General features: G+C 40.2%; 1 non-coding gene across 1 annotated transcript; it reads left to right on the top strand.

Annotated features, from left to right (window-relative positions):
* Positions 1–7,274: 7,274 nt before the first annotated feature.
* Positions 7,275–7,361, top strand: TRNAS-GGA (transfer RNA serine (anticodon GGA)). Its single transcript has one exon. It is a non-coding gene; the product is annotated as a tRNA-Ser (tRNA).
* Positions 7,362–9,382: the final 2,021 nt, after the last annotated feature.

The following is a 9,382-nucleotide window of genomic DNA, read 5'->3' as shown; positions in this document are numbered from 1 at the left end:
AGGGAAATTTGTTATATGCTTTGAGTAGTTTCATGCCATGTCTTACTTTGCCATGATATGTTCCTGTAGCATGTTGTTATCTTGATCTAAACATTGCTTCCTGCTGTTAATTCCTGGCATGTTGTTATTTTCACTAAGTTTGTGATGTTGTTATCTTTTGCACTTTTGCCATGCTTGTTTGAACCTGCTCTGGTGTGATTTAGTCATAGCTCAGTGTTCATCTTTTGTCAAGCATCTTAAGTATATCACCGACATGTGCTTTCTTGCTATGTTGGAGTGCAGTACCTTAGTTTCTTGTTGCATTCTAGATGGCATCGTGCTGTTAATCAGAGGATTGTGCCATTATTTTTTTGCTTGCCATTTGCAAACCTTGCATCGGATTCCGGTGATCTTTATATCAATTTCGACCGAAATCAACTCATCTTTCCACACTTGGTTTGCCAAGCTGATGCCTGATTCAATTTTTTCCTTCCGGAGCTCGCATCTGCATTGCATATCACATCCCGCATATCATGCCATGTTTTGCATCATGTTGCTTGCGCATTGCACGTGGTTGATTGTCGTTTTCTTTTCTCGTGTTCTTGCTTTGGGTAGAGCCGGGAGTCGAGTACATGATCGAGGACCCGTTGAGTACATTTTCGACGATCAAGCTTTCGTCTTCTCGGAGAACTTTGCAAGCAAGATGATCATACCCTCGAAATTACTTCTATCTTTGCTTGCTAGTTGCTCGCTCTTTTGCTATGCCTATGCCGCGATACCTACCACATGCCTTATCATGCCTCCCATATTGCCATGTCAAACCTCTAACCCACCTTGTCCTAGCAAACCGTTGTTTGGCTATGTTACCGCTTTGCTCAGCTCCTCTTATAGTGTTGCTAGTTGCTGGTGAAGATTGGAGTATGTTCCTTGTTGGAACATGGATATTTGTTGGGATATCACAATATCTCTTATTTAATTAATTCATCTATATACTTGGTAATGGGTGGACGGCGCGGCCTTATGCCTGGTGTTTTGTTCCACTCTTGCCACCCTAGTTTCCGTCATACCGGTGTTATGTTCCTTGATTTTGTGTTCCTTACGCAGTTGGGTTATAATGGGAACCCCTTGACAGTTCGCTTTGAATAAAACTCCTCTAGCAAGGCCCAACCTTGGTTTTACCATTTGCCACCTAGTCTTTTTCCCTTGGGTTCTATAGAATCAAGGGTCATCTTTATTTTAACCCCCCGGGGCCAGTGCTTGTATAAGTGTTGGTCCGAACCTGTCAGCAGTCGGTGGCCACTAGGGGCAACTCTGGGCTGGCCTACCAGAATCTTAGACAATCCGGTGTGCCCTAAGAACGAGATATGTGCAGCTCCTATCGGGATTTGTCGGCACATTCGGGCGGCTTTGCTGGTCTTGTTTTACCATTATCGAAATGTCTTGTAACCAGGATTCCAAGTCTGATCGGGTCTTCCTGGGAGAAGGAATATCCTTCGTTGACCGTGAGGGCTTGTGATGGGCTAAGTTAGGACACCCCTGCAGGGTTTTGAACTTTCGAAAGCCGTGCCGCGGTTATGGGCAGATGGGAATTTGTTAATGTCCAGTTGTAGAGAACTTGACACTTAACTTAATTAAAATGCATCAACCACATGTGTAACTGTGATGGTCTCTTCTCAGCGGCGTCCGGGAATTGAAGACGGTGTTGGAGTTATGCTTGAACGTAAGTAGTTTCAGGATCACTTCTTTATCACTTCTAGTTCATGACCGTGCTTTGCTTCTCTTCTCGCTCTCATTTGCGTAAGTTAGCCACCATATATGCTAGTGCTTGCTGCAGCTCCACCTCACTACCTTTTCCTACCCATAAGCTTAAATAGTCTTGATCGCGAGGGTGTGAGATTGCTGAGTCCCCGTGACTCACAGATTACTTCCAAAACCAGTTTGGAGGTGCCGATGATATCGTGCAGGTGACGCAAGCGAGCTCAAGGAGGAGCTTGATGAAGATCGTGTTCGTAGTCTTGTTTTGTTTCTAGTTGATCAGTAGTGGAGCCCAGTTGGGGCGATCGGGGATCTTTTGCATTATGGTTTGTCTTTCTTTATTTGGTTCCGTAGTTGTACCTTGATTGTATTTTGGATGATGTAATGCTATATTCATGGATTATGTGAAGTGGCGATTGTAATCCAACTCTTTATCCCTTTCATTTTAAGTACATGGGATGTGTAAAGATTACCCCTCTTGCGACATGCCTACAATGCGGTTATGCCTCTAAGTCGTGCTCCGACACGTGGGAGATATAGCCGCATCGTGGGTGTTACAAGTTGGTAATCAGAGCCTTCCCCGACTTAGGAGCCCCCTGCTTGATCGAATCGCTGGCGTTGTTGAGTCTAGAAAAATGTTTTGAGTCTTATAGGATTATATATATCGCAGAGTATGATTTTTTTACTCCTCAATCCCTTCGTCGCTCTGGTGAGGTTTCCTGACGTAGAGTTTTGACTCTTCTCTTCTCAAATTTCACTAAAACAATTAGGATCACACGGGTATCTTGGAATCGTTCCGATGGTTTTGTGACGAGAACATTGTTCTTTGTGCCTCCTGACATTTAGGGGTTGTGGCAGTGTCCCAGGGAGTTGAGCTCCGAGCTATTGTCGTCACAATTTTATTGTTGCAGTTCTGGAATACCTGAGTTTCGCCGACATCGAAAATCCCTTTTATGCAGTTGTTGGTGAGATAACCTCGACGCCACCCAGTACTAGGGCGGGAGTTCGAGAGTATTCCCATAACTCATATAACAGATGTTTTTTCGAAGGTTGCGGTAAATGATTTCTGAAGGCTTCTTGGTTATGTGTTGAAGGATGGATACAACAGGATGTAGGATTTGCTAGTTTGGTGAGATATTATGCTTCCCATGTATCCCCAACACCTGATTCCATAACCGGAAAGTTTCAGGAGTTTATAAGTGGGAATTCAAGTAGCTTCTAGGATATCTTTCCGACAGATGCATGATATGAGATTGGGGTTCGACGTCTAGTGGTCCGCCTATCCACGGTTGGTTTTACAATGGTCTCGTTGTGTCTTAAAGAGTCCTTGGCTATGCTGAATCGGGGACGCTTCGTATGTCATGTGCACTGCCTTGGACATGATGGTGTTGTACGATCGAGCCTGTGTGGGCCCCACCACAAAAACTTCAGACGAAATCTCTATCATATGTTTGTTCCGGCTTATTCTGCAAGCCAATCCTTGTTTTGTTTTAAGTTGTGGTATTCGAGTTGCTTCGAAGTCAAACGTTGATTCCATACCTTTCCTAAGCGGTGTTCAAATACTCCGATGTGAATACCAATCCTTCATGATAATAGAGATTGTCATGTCAATCCTTTTAACTGGCGTGTTTTCCCTTCAAGTGGATCCGATCATTTAATCATGTGCAAGTTCAACTCAAAGCTTTCTCAACGGTGTTTGTTTCATCCGTTCCAGGTTGTCTTTGTTTTTCCCACCCTCCCACCCTTTTTCTTCAAGGACTCAGAATTCTTAACCATGTATCCTTTTAATTGTGAGAAGTCTCTTCAGTCTTTTCTTTCAATGTTCTTACCCTGTGGTTCTCATGAAGATGCTCTACAAGTTTATCATTCGTCATTCTTTCCTTCTCCGGTGGATTCAAATCAAACTTTGTCGATCATATCCTTTTCTCGTTTCAAATGTTTTCTCATGCCAGTGCAATTCTTAATCGCTCACCTCTCGCTATTCATTTGTTCCAGAGTGCCGAAGATATCTCAGAAGATTCAAGTTTCCATTCTCAGTTCGCTCAAGTTATTTCGAGGTTGTTATATCAATCAAGCCATTTAATTCAACCGGTGCATTCTCTCTTTTAAATCATTCTACGGTGTATCTTTTAGGTGGGCCCTAACCCACAGGTCTTTTCCGAGGATCTTACCTGACTCTTCTAATTTCCCGAAGCTTCTCTCAAATCTTTTGAAGTTTGACATAAGAATGATTTGTCATCAATCAAATGTCTTTCTCCAAGATCTTTCAAATTCCTTTCATCGTTGGTTCAACCTTTTTAATTTTCATTCCGGAGTGCCTCAACAATTCTTGGTGGTGCTTCTCATCGTCATTCTCGGATTTTGAAGACCGAAGAAGAGTTCCTCTTAAATCCTTATCTGTTCTCTTGAAGATTCCTGATTCTAGCTTGTTGCCATCCTCTCATAATTGTTTTCGATTGTGAGAATTCTTTTCACCCATCCGGAGCAATTCAAGAGTCTTTTTATTTTGATTCGTCCAAAGCCCATCATCTTAGAATTATTCATTCCAGCTTTCAGCTCTCGTTCTCCAAATCTTACCAGTGCGTCATTCAAGTATTCTCTTATCAGCTCGTGATCTATTCGTACTCATATATCTAAATTCTCGCAAGTATCTTCTTTCGTTTTCCAATTCTTCCCTGTGAATTGTGTCTTTGCTACTTTCCTTTTCAATTCTTACGGTGGTTCGTTCAAGAGTTCTCTTCCCTGGTTATCAAATCATTTATTCGTTGTTTCAATCCCACCGGTGGTTCCATCAATACTTTCTCAAGTTTACTCTATATCTCTCATCAATCCTTTCCAACGGGAATAAGTAGTATGCCAAATCCGTTGCTTGTCATCAATTTAAATTGGTGAAGGATATGCATAACATAATTCTTATTCTTGTTTCATCCAAGTGATCAATTCCTTCCTTCGGAGTTTGTTCATGATGAATAAATTCTTGATTTTCTTTTGTTCATCTTTTCTTTCTCGGAGTTCCAAGCTCTAATTATCACGGAGATCCATCTAAATCATTACAAGGTTTCAGCTTGTGTTTTCAACTTATCTTTCTTTTCGTTATCATTTTGTTTAACGGAGTTCTTCATGGAGGCGCTACATGATGGTTCGTAAAGGATTTAATTCCTTCTCGAAGTGTTCATCAAGATTCTTTTCAGAGGAGCTTCAAGCATTGTTCATCTTGCAATCTGGGGTGCAATTCTTTCTACCGTATCATTGGAGGTGGTATTATGTCATTCTTGATAATTTGAGTTCATGTTTCATGATTCACATGTTGTTAAGACTAAGGTATTTTAAATCCATCAATCTCTTCATTGGAGTTATATTGGGTTATATTTCACCTAAAGCCTTCCGTAAGGATTGTTCCTATTTATGGTGCTTATAACTGATCCAAGTTCTTCATTTATCCTCCCGGTGAAATAGTCTCTCATCTCCTTGGTGATATCAATCCAATCTTTTGTTTTCATAGTGGCAGAATTTCACCTCATAGTTTTGAGTTGTTTTCCATAAGCCCACTACAAGCATATTCTTTTCGTTGTTGGTTTTCCAACAACTCCGTGATAACCTTCTTGGAAGGGTGTTTCCCAAGCTCATTTGTGGCAGAAGTTGTCATTTTCTTCTCCACTCTGTTATTCCAATGATCTATCTTGTATTTTCCCTTTCGGAGGCATTGTGATGTTGCTCTCTTCACTCATCATCTTGAATTGTGAGGAGCATGTTCTTTTCGTGCTTATCCATTTAACCGGTGTGTCATCTCCTCTTTTCAAGTTCTTCCGATTTTTGTCAAGTTTCACTTCTCTTTTCTACCGGAGTGCTTTCTCCATCCTTTCGGTCTTATCCCGTGCTTATTCCGTTACAACCGGAGTGGTTACATGCCCTTCCTAGTCACGGGAGCTCTTCATTCATGTCTGTGCAACCCATAAGGTTCTCGTAATGTTCCTTGTTCCTCTTTTCTAACGGAGTGTTTTCAACTTCGTTCATCTCTGTTGTATTCTTTTCTCAAGATGGCTCAACCTTTCAAGGTTCCACTACTAGGGAAAAGCCTAGCAGCAGCGTGGGTTTTGGGCCTATTAGTAGCACGGGGACCGGCGCTACTAATAAGGAGCTACAGCTAACATATAGCAGTAGTGCCTGTTGTCCCACGGTACTTCTATACATGAATAGCTGTAGCGCTCTGCATAAAAGGGCGCTGCTGATATTATCTGCAGCGCTGTTTACTGGGAAGCGCTACTGGTAAGGCGGCGGTACTGCTAAATCCCCCCCCCCTTGCTACTACTAGTTTTATTAGTTGTTTGTTATCATCAACGATCTTTGATGGTTATAGGGGTATCCAAAGTACAAACCTGATGGTTGTTTGTTATCCCAACCATTCTTCCCAGCCCTGATACCGATCAGGAAAGGGGTAATTTCTAACAAAGTTTTTCTCTTGTTGATTCCTATTTCTAGGTGTAGTGCTTTTCTCCCCTATGCTGCCTACGGATACTAATAGAGTAGGATTGGCCTATAATCCATACCATACCATATCCTGTAGGTGTAACCTTTCGCTCAATACTCAAATCTACAATTGAAGTATCTGAAGCCGCATCAATCGAGGATACACGACGGAAGGAATTGTTAGTTCGCCTCACCTTCCCGAAGCGTGGGTTTGTTTGCTTTACAAATTTGGTTCTCTCTATGCCAACCCCTTCTCTTTTTCGTAAGACTGAGGTATAGGTAGGGCTAAAAAAAAGCAAAAAAAAGAGTCAAATCGCACCATCTCTATAATAAGTAAATGCCTTTTTTTCTCCTGAGGTTGTCGGAATTATTCGCAATAAAATATTGGCTACAATTGAGGAGGTCTTATCAATGAAATTTCCATTTACACGGGATCTAGGCATAATTCCCAACCCATTCTATATAGAATTGTTTTCATTCCTTCACAAAATAACATAAAAACAAACATATTCGATTCTTATAATTATAAATAAATTGATCCATATGCTCTACTCTAAATCCATATGCTTTAAATGGATAAGAGAGATATGGATTTTCCGCTCAGCTCAAATTGTATCCTTTTCCTTCTGCTTGGACACGAAGAGATATGAAATATTTGACTAAGACTGGATTTCATTCCACTTTCCTATTTCTGAACAACAACTTATGTTATCAACTATTTCGTGTTTTCAAAGTTATTTTATTAATTGTCTCATACCCTATTTTTGATTTCGATAGTATGGTGTAGCGTATCTTATGCAAACGGAATTCTAAGGTTTCTTTATTTTATTTTATTATGCAATAAGAAGAATTCTTCCATTTTCTTTTTCTTTAGTTGCGGGAAAACCCAAATTAAAACTTTTATTTTATAGCGAGCGCAATTTCTAGTAAAAAATCCTGTATCCTTCCACTTAGATCAAAAGGAATTTTTCCAATAGAACTATGGAACCCCCGAGTGGTTGCGGTTGTACCTGTACTGCAGGAATAAGAAAACTCGCTATTCACTCAGTTTATTTTCCATAATAAGTTATGTAGGAGAGATGGCCGAGCGGTTCAAGGCGTAGCATTGGAACTGCTATGTAGACTTTTGTTTACCGAGGGTTCGAATCCCTCTCTTTCCGTTTTTATTAATTCATCAACGTTAAGGATCACAATGTATCAAATCAAATAACAATTTTTTCCAGCAATAATATAATATCTTATATTATCTTATTTTGATTTAATAGAAATTAGAAATTCTCTATAGCAAATTACTGTGGTATGTAAAATACACATAGAGGAAAAAAGAAAAAAGGATCCTAATCCTAGGGTTAATCAATTTTAGCTAGTTGATGGGAAAATACGAATTAATGGTAATGGTCTTAGGGCGATTTAGTTCGGGGAAAGGGGAAGGGGAAGAAAATTCTATGAACCTTTCCTTTTTTCGTTAAGTTCAAGTCTGACGAGAGTAATATTCTACAACTAACAACTCATTTATTTTGAGACCGACCCACTTCCTATCTAGGATTTTATTTACTAGTCCTTTATATTCCAACGTGTCAATCGCCAAATGCTTTGGCAATTTCCCCGGGTCCGATGAAGCAATATAATTTTGAACCAGACCTTTTGATCTTTGGTTATCTTTCGTAGTAATAATATCTCTGGGTTTGCAACGAAAACTTGGTATATGACTATACGACCATTAACTAAAATATGTCTATGGTTGACTAATTGGCGGGCCCCAGGAATGGTTGAAGCCATACCCAATCGAAAAAGGATATTATCCAAACGCATTTCAAGTAATTGTAGTAAAACCTGGCCTGTTGACCTTTTTGCTTTTCCAGCGATATGTACATATCTAAGTAATTGTCGTTCTGTCAGACCATAATGAAAACGCAATTTCTGTTTTTCTTGAAGACGAATACGATATTGCTCCTTTTTCCCAGAATTGAATTTTTTTTAAGATTACTTCCGGATTTAGGTGTTTTTCTAGTGAGTCCTGGTAAAGCTCCCAGACGGCGTATTTTTTTTAAACGAGGTCCTCGATAACGGGACATGAAGACTCCTTTTTTATTTTATTGAAATTTCATTTTACACAATTAATTTCATTGTATTTACATGAAGACTCCCTGCATATTTGTTTTGTATTTGAATAGGCTTTATACAATAATCTTTAGCATATCATACACATACAAATGTAATCATAGCATATACATACAATTAGTCTCATCAAATCATGTCATCATCATAATCATCATCCAACACAAAGTGGTCTCTCGTCGTCATCTTGAAAATAGTGATACAAGTCTCGATTACTTGCAAATATATCGTCATCCATCTAAACAATGATATACGCGAGAAGAGCTATCACTTTGAGTACATGAGTTCGTATCCCTCTCTCGCATTAGCGTGAACCTAAACTAACTACTACCTGTCGCTCGGAAACCGGAAACTGGTACCTGGACCTGACACTCCAGCCACTTGTCATATATATACTCCTGGCGTAGCACTTCTTCGCCATCTATGATCTATGCACCTGCATCATCACATGAGTCGATGATATGCAACATATATAGTTGAGGAACAGAAAGAGATAGACATGACAAAAATAGAAACAACATATCATAAGCATAAATAACAAAGTTCATCGTACCCCAAAATTCCCTAACTAGAGTGATTTTCGCTAGTCGAGGAGGAGGACGGTTTAATTACATCACAAATAAAGTTTCACCGTGCATAACTCAAAGTTTTTTCATACAGAAAGTATGGACTAAATGGACACATAGTCATATATCGACAATCACTCCAACATGTCGTTCCATCCATCCAAGTCAGGGAGATAGTCCTTGAGCTTAGTGAAAGGCTTCATGTCGAGACGCTGAGAGGCTATCCATGTTCGGACGTCTTCCCGCGAGATTTGTCTTCTCCATAGAACATCCCTGTTTTTCTGACGACCTCCTTCATGATGATTTGGGCAAGTTCGCGCTGGATGTTATAGAACTCAGCTCGAAGTCGATGATCCTCGATACCTCCTATGTCCTTTGCCCATTGCAGAATATGGGCATCACCGGATCTAGGTGACATGTGAAGGTTCTGGTGATCCCGTCTGTACTCCAGCATGTGGTGTAGGACATAGAATCCATCATTAAGAGAATCGTTCGGT

This window comes from Triticum aestivum, chromosome 3A, assembly GCF_018294505.1.
Source record: "Triticum aestivum cultivar Chinese Spring chromosome 3A, IWGSC CS RefSeq v2.1, whole genome shotgun sequence".
Classification (NCBI taxonomy): Eukaryota; Viridiplantae; Streptophyta; class Magnoliopsida; order Poales; family Poaceae; genus Triticum; species Triticum aestivum.
The sequence above is the reverse complement of the archived record's forward strand: the minus strand, read 5'-3'. Positions and strand labels throughout refer to the sequence as shown.